Raw genomic sequence first — 12,421 nt, 5'->3', positions numbered from 1 at the left:
CTGTTTCTAAACTCCTGCTGTGCCACACTATTCCATGCTAGTGACTTGAAACTCAGCTTGGGGAATAGGGGTCCTTTCTTTCTTTCTTTCTGACTTCAGTTGAAACTTTCTCATTAAAACCTATAGGAAGATTGTTTTTTGATATTTTTTTCTCTTAGGAAAAATTTCCTCAGAAGTCCCCAATTCTTCCCTTGAACCATATGACTACATTTAAGGAACCAGTTAGAAACCTAAATGCATATATTAAAAAAAAAACAAAACCCACCACCACAACCCAAACTATTTTATGCCTGTTCAGGTAGTATCTAAAGTCCACAGGACAATATGTAAATGGGAGAAACAAAGTATCTCCACTGGTATAAGTTTTTATAAATTAGTGGTCTCTAAAGTACTAATAGCATGACAAGGATTTTGTGAATATATGTTTTGGAATAACTTGCAATGTCACTAATGAAATCTAATGCAAAAGATCTGGAGCAAGTGTTAACAAGACTAGGAACTCACTTTGAGATGACCAGTAAAAAAATTCAGTTCTAAGTCATTCACAGCACCATATCGATAGATTTCCCAGTAATAACTAATACCAAGAATCAGGTTATCACTAACCTTGAATTTTAATCAGAATTTATTGAAGAGGATGGAATGGGAATTCAGGGACTGCCTGACACACTTAGCTATATCAACCTGTTTGACAAATGACATGTGGATACATTAAATGTTTGAAATATTGATTTAAATTAACCCACCTGACTTTGCACTGACTTCATAAACCACCTGAGTGAGGTCCCCCAGACCACGCCTGTCTATGCCATGCCCTGTGCTCCTGAAATACCATAGAGGTACGAGGCCATAAAACTAATCCTCGCAGATATTAGGACACCGAACCCCTGTACAACTGGCAGGTCACACTGACTTACAGTTAGGTCTTGGTAGAAAGCACTGTAAGAGCACTGCAGTTATCTTTAAGGAAATGCCTGTGCAGTAGGAAATGAGCAAATCAGATATTCCAGAAAAACTACAGGAATTTCCTGAAGCCAAAAGGGAATTAGAAGGCTTGTGAGGAGCCGAAATACCTCAGCATTTGCTAGGAAATCCTAGAATGCCTATCCAGAAATGTCGGCTTGTTACATACCCATGCAAGGCAGGCTGGGGAAAAGCAATAACCAGCATGGCAGCCCTCCTCCCAACAGATAAAAGGGGTAAAGTTCAGTTCGGAAATCTGAAATTCTTCAAGGAACTTTGGAAGCTCTTTTGCTTTATATTGGCAAAGAGGTGTTCCTGCTGGAGCATTAGCGGGAAGGGCAGTATAAGACATGATCAATAACAAGCCTGAAAATCTACAGAAAGATAAAATCTGTATCTTTGAAAGAACAGATTATGAACCCATGCTGTAAAAAAATGTTCTTCATCTTCTCTTCTCTTTCCCATTTGAATCCAGAAGGCACACAGGTTGATGTCATTCTGTAACAGTATATACAATTCAGAAATTATTCACTATCATAATACTTAATTTTATTTGTGAGTTCACTGAGTTCTAAATAAATTATGCTTTTCCAAACTAATAGATAATTATTTTTTCCAAATTAAAATTAAATATACTTAAAATTAACTTTGTGACAGCTGGCAATGGGTCCATTGGAACCAGATGCCAGGTGGGAATAGGCAAGGAACATTGTTTTCCAACCATTCTCCCACCCCCCAGATCTACTCCTGCAACAGAGACTCTGCACAAACAGGAGTAAGAGCCAGTTACACTAATCCTAGTCACACACCATACCTCCAGGGAAAATTCTGTAGAGGATCTACAAGATGTAATTGTTTCCATTTAGAGAGAGAAAAGCAGAGCAGTGAAACTGTCTTGAAATGCTGCGTTTTGTTCATATGGGAAAGGGAAGCTAAGGATGAAAAGCTGGACATAACTGAAATAAAGTATTTTGGGGCTTTTGCACACATCAAATGAAGACAAGCAGCTTGGCTGCTGTTTAAGTTGCTGATCCAGCCAGGTTTTTTGAGATCTCTGCCTGCAGAGTTTCAGCGTCTGGCCAATTTGAAGCCTCTCACAGGCTCAGGAAAGAGCATTTTGCAGCTTCCTCTGCTCAGCTAGTGTTGCGGATGAGTGGAATGCATCTCACTCAAAAGAGAGAAGCAGCAATATGTTTTATTGAGGTAAAATAATAATTTGACAGAGTTCAATAAATTCAATGAAATTTAACAGTTTAACAGTGATTTACCAAGGTTCAGTAAGTTTGATGGCAAGGTCCACCTTATTAATTACTGCATGGAAAAAACATACAAAGGAAAATCGAGTTACAATCAAGTTAGAATGATTCACACAGAGACCAGAGACTAGAGACGCAAAGGGTAAATAAAATCCTCCTGTTGAGTCACCTAGGTTCAAAGTGGACCCCTTTGCTTTCTAAACAACTGGTGGAGCCTAGGTGTGGCTAGGTCCAATCTCAATCTCAGATCTGGACAACAGTTTATGCCTAATAGAATTATCTATAACATGTTTATACTAATATTGAGTAGCTACATGGATTAGTAATATTACATCAGTAGTTAATTCAGCTTGCTATTAGTCACTTACCGAGGATCTGTTGTGGGTAAGGGATCTCTCTGCCTTGGGCAAGGAAGGATCTCTTAGTCCTAGGTGAGGAATCTCAAACTTTGAGAGCCATCCCTGCCCAAGGGGAGAGTCACCTGGTGTGCAGTCCAGCTGCAATTCAGGGAGAGCATGTATTGAGCCCATCCTGAGAGTAATATTTGTAGAGTGAAGTAGTTGACCACTAGTCCATAGTACAGTCAAAGTAGGCATCTTTGGCATCTTGTTCTGTACTTTGGTTATCTTGCATTTTTGGGTTTCAAAATCACCTTTTGAAATATTTTTTCAAGGCATCTTCACTCCCTTGCACGTGAGTCAGGAGCTTTCCTGCTTGCAGGTTCACCCCAGGGCATGAGACCTATTGCTCCTTGGTTAGCCTGAACCTAAGTGTGGTTAGGGGTCCAGTGTATCCATCACAGCTAGCCTACTGGATAACTGAAATGATTTTTTAGATTCACATATAGAGATTTTCCACAGCATAGATAGGAGCCAGGCACTTTTTTGTCAGTTGCATCTTTGAAAATGTCCCTAGAGATGGGCAAAATGATTCTTCTACTGTCCTCCTGCCCTTGTACCCTTCCCTTCAGCTGCAGAACTGCCAGAGCCTACAAACAAGATAAAGGCATTTAAGAGAATCCAGAAGCATAATATTTTGCAAAGGTAGTTTAGAAATTCTTATTAATTTATCTTTCTTACCAGTTTAGTTTTGTCTTTTTTTTTTTTCTTTTCCTTTGTCTTTTTCTTTTTTTTTTTTCTTTTTTTTTTTTTTTCTCCTTCCTTTTGGTCTTATTACAGTATGCTGTTGTTTTCTGTCAGCAGGAGACGTGTGAAAAGGTTTGGAAAATTATATTCTGAAGTTCTGTAGTCTCTTGCAATCCCAGCAAGGGCTGGGTTTTAATCTTTTATATATCAGGATTTCATTAAAGTTTCTTTTTTCCCCCTTCTAATTCTCAGTATGAATCAAAACTGAATTGAGCATTAGGCTGTTTAAACAGTAAAGCATTTACACAGAGGAACTCCAGCTGTAGTGTAAATACTATTTAACAAGGTTTTTTTAAAAGACATAGTCCTGGAAAAGTCATTATAACTATTTGTTTGCCAGAAACTATAGGAATAAGAGAAAAATCCTTTGTGTGTCATTTATTATTGTCACTTTATAGGTCAGGGAATTATAAACAGCTTTAAGTATTTTGCAATAGCAACTTTTTACTGAAAGCTTTTCTTTTTAAAAGGCAATGTCTGTTTTTTAGCTGCGGCAATTCTTCAATGCATTCTTTCAGTTAATTCAGTTGAGTTGCCTACATATTTTTACAATTATGGATGCCAAGAAGATTTTATAGCCACATGTTGATGCTACCAGTTTTGCTTATTGTGTATATAAATCTTGTACCAGCATTGCAACTGTCAGTCAGAAACTGTCTTTTACAAGTATGGCTGCTAGATGGTTTACTTAATCTAATAGTTTCCAATTCACATAAAGTTAGTTAGGAGTTCCTGCCATAACCTTTTGTGGCAAACTTGTATAAAACTCATATAAATGCCATAAATATATACTACTACTCATCAACTTTAATTCCTTCTCCTGACATATAATCCATAGTAAATGTAGTATAACCTATTGATAGGCTCCATATGAGTCTAAGGGCTTTTTTTTCGTAGGATTCAATACCCTGAAACTCCCTAAAACACACACAGAAAAATGTTTCACTGTCCAGCTGTTTTAAAGCTAACATCATCTTGTAGCCTTTCTCTTTTTATAACAAAGGACTCTAAAGACCAACCAACCTCCTTGCAATGCAACATTCGACAAGAGTTTTTTACTATACTTGTGACAATCCGCATCCACTGGGTTTGAACACACCTAAGAAGCAATTTTACATTCTCACTTACCCAAAAATCTTGATGAAAGACCAGCTTTTAAATGTATATTAAAACTTCAGTGGTATTACTTAGGTGGTGAGGTACACTCTTACTGGACTTCATCCTTGGTGCTTATCTTTTGAAAACAAAAGAAAACCTTTGCATTTACATGGCACATTAAAACAGAACCAAGAGGCAAATACCCCATTCAAATATGGTTCAAAATATGATAAAAAACCAATAATGCAGCTGTACTGGTGCAAATGAAAATTATATGTAAAAACTTTTTCATCTAAGTAATACAATCTTTTTGGCATGGAAAAATTAATAATCCAAGAAAATGTATGAAAACACTATTCATTTTAATTTTCCTCACCATTGTACTCTTAGACGACAGGAATTACCTGTACCAAGGAAGGCCAAAGCAGATAAAGAAGTTACTAAGCACAAAAATCTAAAACCCAGATGCTGTGAAGTAACCATGATGATCAAAAAGACTTTATCATACTTCTCTAACATTTCACATCTTAGGCCAAAAATAAAATATGATATGTGAATATTAACCTGCAGTGGGAGTTCATACAATGTAAGGAAAGAAAGAGGAACTTTAGGAAAAGAGGAAGGTTGATGACAGTTTTTAAAAACTGTACTTAGAGTTTTCCAAGCATGATGTCTTTACAGATTTATGTAAGGATAGCATGCTAATCCAAGGTTAAAAACAGAACAAAGTTTGCTATGCTTGTGTCATATGTGCTTCCCTTTCTGAATGTTAAATTAACTGGGGCAGTAGCTCAGTATGTGAGCCAGGCCAACCACACAGATCAGATCCATATTCCACCCCCAGATATTAATGTCTGGCTCTAGTTCAGCAACAGAAGACGCATTCTTCGTGTATCTACAATGAACAGACAGTTGCAAGTTCTTTTCTCAAGTAGGGATACTTTTGCCCTAAATATCAGTCCTAAAAGTGTTCTTATCAAAGGAGCCCATACAGTGGAGCTGACATCATCATTAAAAATATGGAAAAGAGACAAGATTTACAACGTCTTCTTGTTCACAGCCATCTTTCTACTGTCATTTCCTCCCTGATTCTCCCATTATGTATTTTTAGTCCTTCCCTTATTCTTTTTCATTCGTTCTCCAGTTGCTTGCTTTCTTCCACCTCAGAAGGGTCAGCTCTTGAGCAGTCAGTAAGCTCACCCACACAGATGATAACAAGCTTAGTGCATCATCCTTCTTGATGATACTATGTTGATGAACTGACAACATAAAGTTGTCAAGAGAAATTAGTTGAAATGTCAGTTGTTTAGGACTGAATGTAAAACCATATTGCAAACCCAACTCTTTGATGCATTGCTATCCAGCCAAATCCTAAGACACAGTCAACCACCAATGATACCTGTTTTCCAAGTGATTGGCTGCCCTAGCAGCAAGGTATCCTTGGGCAAGCCTTCCTTTTGCTGATCCTACTCTATCTATAACAGATCAGAGTGAGATGTAATCCATGTCTCCCAATCACCAGCCTTACACTATGTGTGGAAGGGCTGCTCTGCACAAACAAGTAGGGCTCGGTACACCCATAGTATATACTTTCAGCCTCCAGCTCCAGAAGTGCCCTACGTGGTTCTTTGATGTGCTTTCTTACATCAGGTATTGTTATTTCAGTATTTAAACTTTAACGGTAGATGCAGTTGATTCTCAGAAAAAAGGGAGTAGATGGCATGCTACTGGATTAAATGTGATTTATATGTAACTGTTACATAGAAATTGTAGATGTCTCTACCTGTTATTAATTTACTTGGCTAATTACAAGGAACATTAAAAGTAGGAGGACTACAGCTCTTAGAGGCACCGTGAGAGAAAATTAGTTTCAAACATATTTTCACCTTCTTACATATACTATTGCTGCGTTTTTAAAGCAATTCGGAGTGTTTTCCACTCAGTCACCTCCTTCACTTTTCTCCATAACATTTTACATTTTTCAGTAATTTATATATCGAATGTGCTCATCTCAAAAATTGGCTTCTGCCTGTTCCCAGACCTGCAGTGACTTGCAGTACTCAGGCTACATCCTTGCTTTCTTTTACATCATTGCTGCTGTTAGAAGTTCTACATGGTAAATTGTGCCTGCATTAACACATCTGTAAGCCCAGTGTTTCACAGTTCACAGTGATGTCTGCTCCTTGATGGAGGTCCAGCCTCTAAAACCAGTTATCCATTTGTCAGGATATGAAAGCACAAACGTCACTGCTGGCAGGGCGTAGAATGGAAGGAAGCCTAACTCAAGCTGTCTACACTGCAACTGTTTCCTGTCCACGTACAAGGTAAGGGTACAATTTATTAAAAATTTCACAGAGCTCCTGGTTCGCATTCCATTGCAAGCACATTAATTACATGGTTGACAAAATTTTGTGTCCACTCCTACAGATTTTTTATTTTTTTTAGCTGTAAAACTGCTGTCAGTTCCACATATGGAAAGGCAAAAGTATTTAAATATCTGCAGTCATTTTGTGTGACAGCTACAGCACTGTCCCATCAGTAGCTACAGCCTGACTTAGTCCAGAGCAGTGTCTCTTGGTGTTTGCGTTGGCAATACAGAAAGATATAAACTTTCATCCTTTCCCATGTAGCACTCACAGTACTCGAAGGAGGTGTTATCATTCATGTGCTTTCATGCTATTGAGGAGAGACTTCCAGAAACTTACAGCACCACTAACTAAAATCCAGGGAAGGCTCCCCAGGAAAAACCTCCAAAAGAAGCCCTATAGATATGGAGGGATGTCAGGACCACATTCATACAGCACAAATGAACCAGGGGATAAATCTAAGTTTTGCCCTGTAACTGATGGCAGAAAGGATTCCTTGTTGTCAGTGATAAATTGTTCACAGCACAAGGGGACTGGCAGCTATAATAAGCCTTAAAAGCAGTTAGGTCTCAGTCATAAAAGATGTAGAATACTGGACTTTATAAAATGAAAAAAAAAAAAGAAAAAAATATTATTTTTTTTTATAGTAACAAAATTAACAAGACCAGAAGAGCCTATGATTTCATGTAGATGGACATCCTGCATTAATGCGGGTTTGCATACTTCACCTGAAATCAAACGCTGTGACCTTAAACAAAGAATTTGAGTTGTTATGGAGCTAAACTGTGAACCACAAACCCAAACCAGGAGACACTAGAATCAGTGTAGGCTCACATCTTTCCCAGGGAACGGGCCGAAATAATCTTAGCCTGTGAAATATGCTCTGTGCTTGAAGAAGATAGTAAAAGGGCCACAGCTTCCCTGGCAACCTGGCTTTCCATCCTAATCCTGGTTCTAAAGGTTCATATGCTTCCTCACCACTCCATCAAAACACAGTTATTAGTACAGAAACACAACCCACAGGGTTCTCTGCAGCACCTCTGAGCACTTTCCAGGCTATCTACTTGCCGTCTTCAATCCTTGCCAACAAGGGCTGCAGGAAGCTGTAAAACTAATCTGTATAAAATACATTTGGTAAATTGTTTTAAAGAGAGATTAGAGAGTTAGTGGACCAAAAAGGAAGATAAGTAAGTAAAATTTACTTTAATTAATTAATTAAAGGCATAAATTAATTTATTCAATAAATTAATTTAATTAATAAATCAATTAATTAAAGTTAAAATTAGGGAGAAATCCTATTTAGAAAGATTATCCTGTTTCTACCTATTCTTATTTTCTGGGTTCAGAAATCTGCAGAAACCAGGAGCTACATCAAGTCAGTTTTGGTCATCCAGCATGCTTAATTTGATTACTGTTATGTGTCTCTGACATACGCAGCTTAAAAGAATTTGTTTTCAGTACAGCAGTACATTATTAATCCCATTAGCTATGTGAAATTAATAAGCGAAACAAAAAATAATCTGGTTATAGAATTTCTGGTTACTTGGCCTGGTGACATAGCAGCACAACTTCTGTATCACAAAAGAAAGAGCATACTGAGTGCAGAAATCACTAAATGATGCACACCATGGACTGCTGCATAAGGTCAGATTTCAGAACGACTTGCCCTGCCTGTCAAACCGAAAGAGCTGCGGTGTGCCAAAGAGAGGGGCACCTTGCTTTGCAGCAGGCTAGCATTCGTACCCATGCTGTTTCTCTAGGCACAGAACAAAATGGAGCACAACGTTAATAAATGTTTTAGATTGCTGGCCTCCAGGCTGATATGCAGGTTAAATGGACAAAATTGATGGGAACCAAGTAAGATCCGGGAGAGAGCCATAACTGCATATTCTTCTTTGGTGTTTTGCGTCCTGTTGTTCTTTAATTTAGAATTTCAGTTAAGCTTCAGGTGTCTGTGAAGAGCTAACAAATTGCAGGTCCCATTTAATGTTGAGAAGGAGATATCATGGAATGAAAAACAAATCCATATTGAATAAGGTTTAGTCATAAATACAGCCTTTTAATGGTTATGACTTCAGCTGACTGAATAAGAAGTGCATCTCAGAAAAGTGAAAGTACATCCCTAAGGCTGCAAGAATATTTTCCAGAACCATTGCTCCCATTTTGTTGCAAGAGTAAGAATAAAGCATTTGTGATAACAAGCCTTTCCTCAGGTTCCCCTTGGCTTACTGCTCGGATACTGACGCGTGAGGTACAAAAGCATACTGCTGGTGCTAAATGAGGGATTCATCTGCCCAAACATAAATAAAAAGTTATCTTCAAGTCCAAGCTTGGTGTCTCTTTATAGTCCCTTAATACAATAGGCATCTCTGGATATTAAATCAGACCAATTTATGATAAAATAAATACCTAATACATGCCCTTTGAAGGTGCCTGTTGATCACTATAAAGGTAGTGACTACCTTAGACTTTAGCGTTAAACTTTAATACACCTAAAATTAGATGACATGAATGCCACCCTAAATGCTTCCCTTTGTCATTGCATCTTTAGAGTTAGCAGAGTATTAAAAAAAAAAAAATAAATCAGTATTTGCAATGCCAAACTACAGAGCTTTTCACTTCCAGTTGATGCTCAGAGGGCTGGAGCACCTCTCCTATGAAGACAGGCTGACCGTGTTGGGGTTCTTCAGCCTGCAGAAGAGAAGGCTCCAGGGAGACCTTGCAGCAGCCTTCCAGTGCCTAAAAGGGGACCTACAGGAAAGCTGGAGAGGGACTTTTAGAAGGGCATGTAGTGACAGGACAACAGGCAATGGCTTTAAAATAAAAGAGAGTAGATTTACATTAGACAGAAGGAAGAAATTCTTCACTATGAGGGTGGTGAGGTGCTGGCGCAGGTTTCCCAGAGAAGCTGTGGGTGCCCCATCCCTGGGAGTGTCCAAGGCCAGGCCGGATGGGGCTTGGAGCAACCTGGTCTGGTGGAAGGTGTCCCTGCCCATGGCAGGGGGTTGGAACTGGGTGATCTTTAAGGTCCCTTCTTACCCAAACCACTCTATGATTCTATGATTGCCAAACTGAATGTAGTCTGAGCCAGAGCAGTATTACTCTGCAGTAGGCTGCAATGTAGGATCATGTACAAGTCATTCTTCTAGGCATAGACTAACACAAAGAAAACACCAGAAGTACTGTGTTTTTCTAATCTTCAGGGTGATTCATAAAAGTAATGGGAACATACTGAAAAAGCTGAGTGTCATTAATATTCTCTTAAAGGAAGAATACATCCTATTTTACAACAGACACACTGCATGAAGATTAGTCCCCCTCACACATGATAGTTGTGATATGAAAGAAAGGCTTAAGAAATCCAAATTAATCTCACAATTCTTAAGTACCTTCTTTCTTCCTTTGCTTTGAAGGAAGTTAGGTTTTGTGGTTCTCTATGGCACCAGAAACAAAGGAGGTGAATACTTAGCAAATGAGCAGAACTAAAATCTGAACGATTTCACCACAGAATTTTTTGGCTGAATTACTTCTATCAGCTGCCTGTTCAGCCCAAAGTTTAATCTGGCAGCACTCAAGGGTTCTCAGAGAAGTTAGCACAGATGAATACTTTCACATCCAGCCATCCACAAATATCTCAACATGTTGAAAGTCACGGAAATTTTCTAAAACATGAATGCCATGGAATTCATAGCTCCCAAGACAGCTGTAACAAAATGCAAGCAGAGGTCCTGACCCTGCAAATGCTCAGTTCATTAGGTTTATTCAGGAGAATAAGTAGATGAAGTATCAGCCCTTTCGTCAAAATGCTCAATACACCAGCAGCTGGTGTGCTGTGACAGATATTCATTGAAACCCTGTTCATCATGATTTTGTTCTTTCTACCATCATTTTCTTTATCTCTGACTGTTACTTCTTCCCACATCTTTAGATGGGAACTCTTTGAGATCTGAATTGCCTAATTTCATGTATGTTACCACAATGCAACTAATGTGCTCTTTGACACGGTTCTTTAAACAACATGGTAACACAAAATTTAAATAATTGTAGGTCATGATGAGTGTGACAGTCATCATAATCTAGACTGTGATGAGGATGGTAATGGTGATGTAAAACATGGTATTCCAGCAGAAGCATCTTTCTCTGAGCATCAACATTAGAGTAAGAGCAGTATCTTTAAAAAGTACATTAAAGATAAATGCTAAAATTAGGCACACTCTTCACTGTTTTATGACATATTCAGCATGTAATTCAGTCCTGAGCAGGGGAACTGGGCTACTCTGTAAAACAGAGATTATATGAGGTGTGATGGTTAAAGCAGGATGCCACGACTCTGTAAATCCAGTTCCACGAGAACGGGTTAAATCTCTGAACAATCCTGTCTAAAACATGAGGTGGAGGAGAGAAGTTGTCTGATTTTGCAACTTTACTGGCATGTCTGTAACTAATAAGAATAGGTCCTGGCATGGTTGTGCCTGGCAATCAAGCATCTCCCAAACTACTCCTAGGGACGACTCAGGAGCAAGCATGTGCCAAGGACCATTTCTAATAGGTAGTTTGAACACGACCACCCTGTTCTGGAATATAGGACAGTTGGATAGTATATATGACATCAAGCTGTGCTGCTGGCTTCAGGATCATGGAAATGTTTAGCTTGTCATTATAGCCTGTGTCCAACAATGTTAAGAAGGCCAAGGGTATTAGAATTATATATCTATATGTATGTATGTATGATATTACATTATATTAACATTATATCATAATATTATTGGATTATTATTTATTATATATCATATAATGATGTTTTTTAGATTAATATTTTCATTAAATTATAAAATGCAATATCTGAGATATATAATTAAAACATTGCAAAACTGTTGTGAAATATTATTGGTTCATTTATTACATTATAATCATATGAGCATAAAGCAACACAGTTAATGTTGCAGTTTAGTGTAGATCAGCTGTATCTATAAGCTCCACCTTTTATGGATTAATTTTTAGTCAGCTTCTGTTCAGCCAAATGATTATCTATTTTTTTTTCTGGGGAGTGAAGTCCCTCACTTCTGATGCAATGAGGATATAGAAATGCATATCACTTAGATGTGGCTATCTCTTAAGCCCACTTTGCTGCAGCTAACTGCTACTGTACCGGGTCTTCAGCACCGAGGAGCAGTTTCCTCAGCATTGGTATTAAAGCTGTGCATGACACCATGACAGAAGGAAGAACACACACACTTCTGTAGTATTCAAAAAGGAAATGGTTTGCAGAAAGCACATTGTGCAATAGTCTATGTTTAGGCCAGGTGGAAGTTCTCCAGAAAAGAATCTGGGACTACAGGGAATCATAATCTGAACATGAAATTAATTTTGTGTAAAAAAACAGATGCATGAGCAGACATTCGACCAGTCAGATGCATGATTATCTGTCCTTTTTACTCAGCACTGTTAAGATCGCAGCTGAACTATTGTGTCCAGGTATCTACCAGGTATTCTAGGTAGACATAAACCAACGAGAAGGAATTCTGCAGGGAGCACTGGAGTTGTTAAAAGTCTGGAAAGCATGAACAATAAGGAAAAATGAAAGAACTTGCAC

The sequence above is a fragment of the Falco rusticolus genome, chromosome 6 (assembly GCF_015220075.1).
Source record: "Falco rusticolus isolate bFalRus1 chromosome 6, bFalRus1.pri, whole genome shotgun sequence".
Taxonomy (NCBI): Eukaryota; Metazoa; Chordata; class Aves; order Falconiformes; family Falconidae; genus Falco; species Falco rusticolus.
This window is presented reverse-complemented; position numbering follows the sequence as displayed.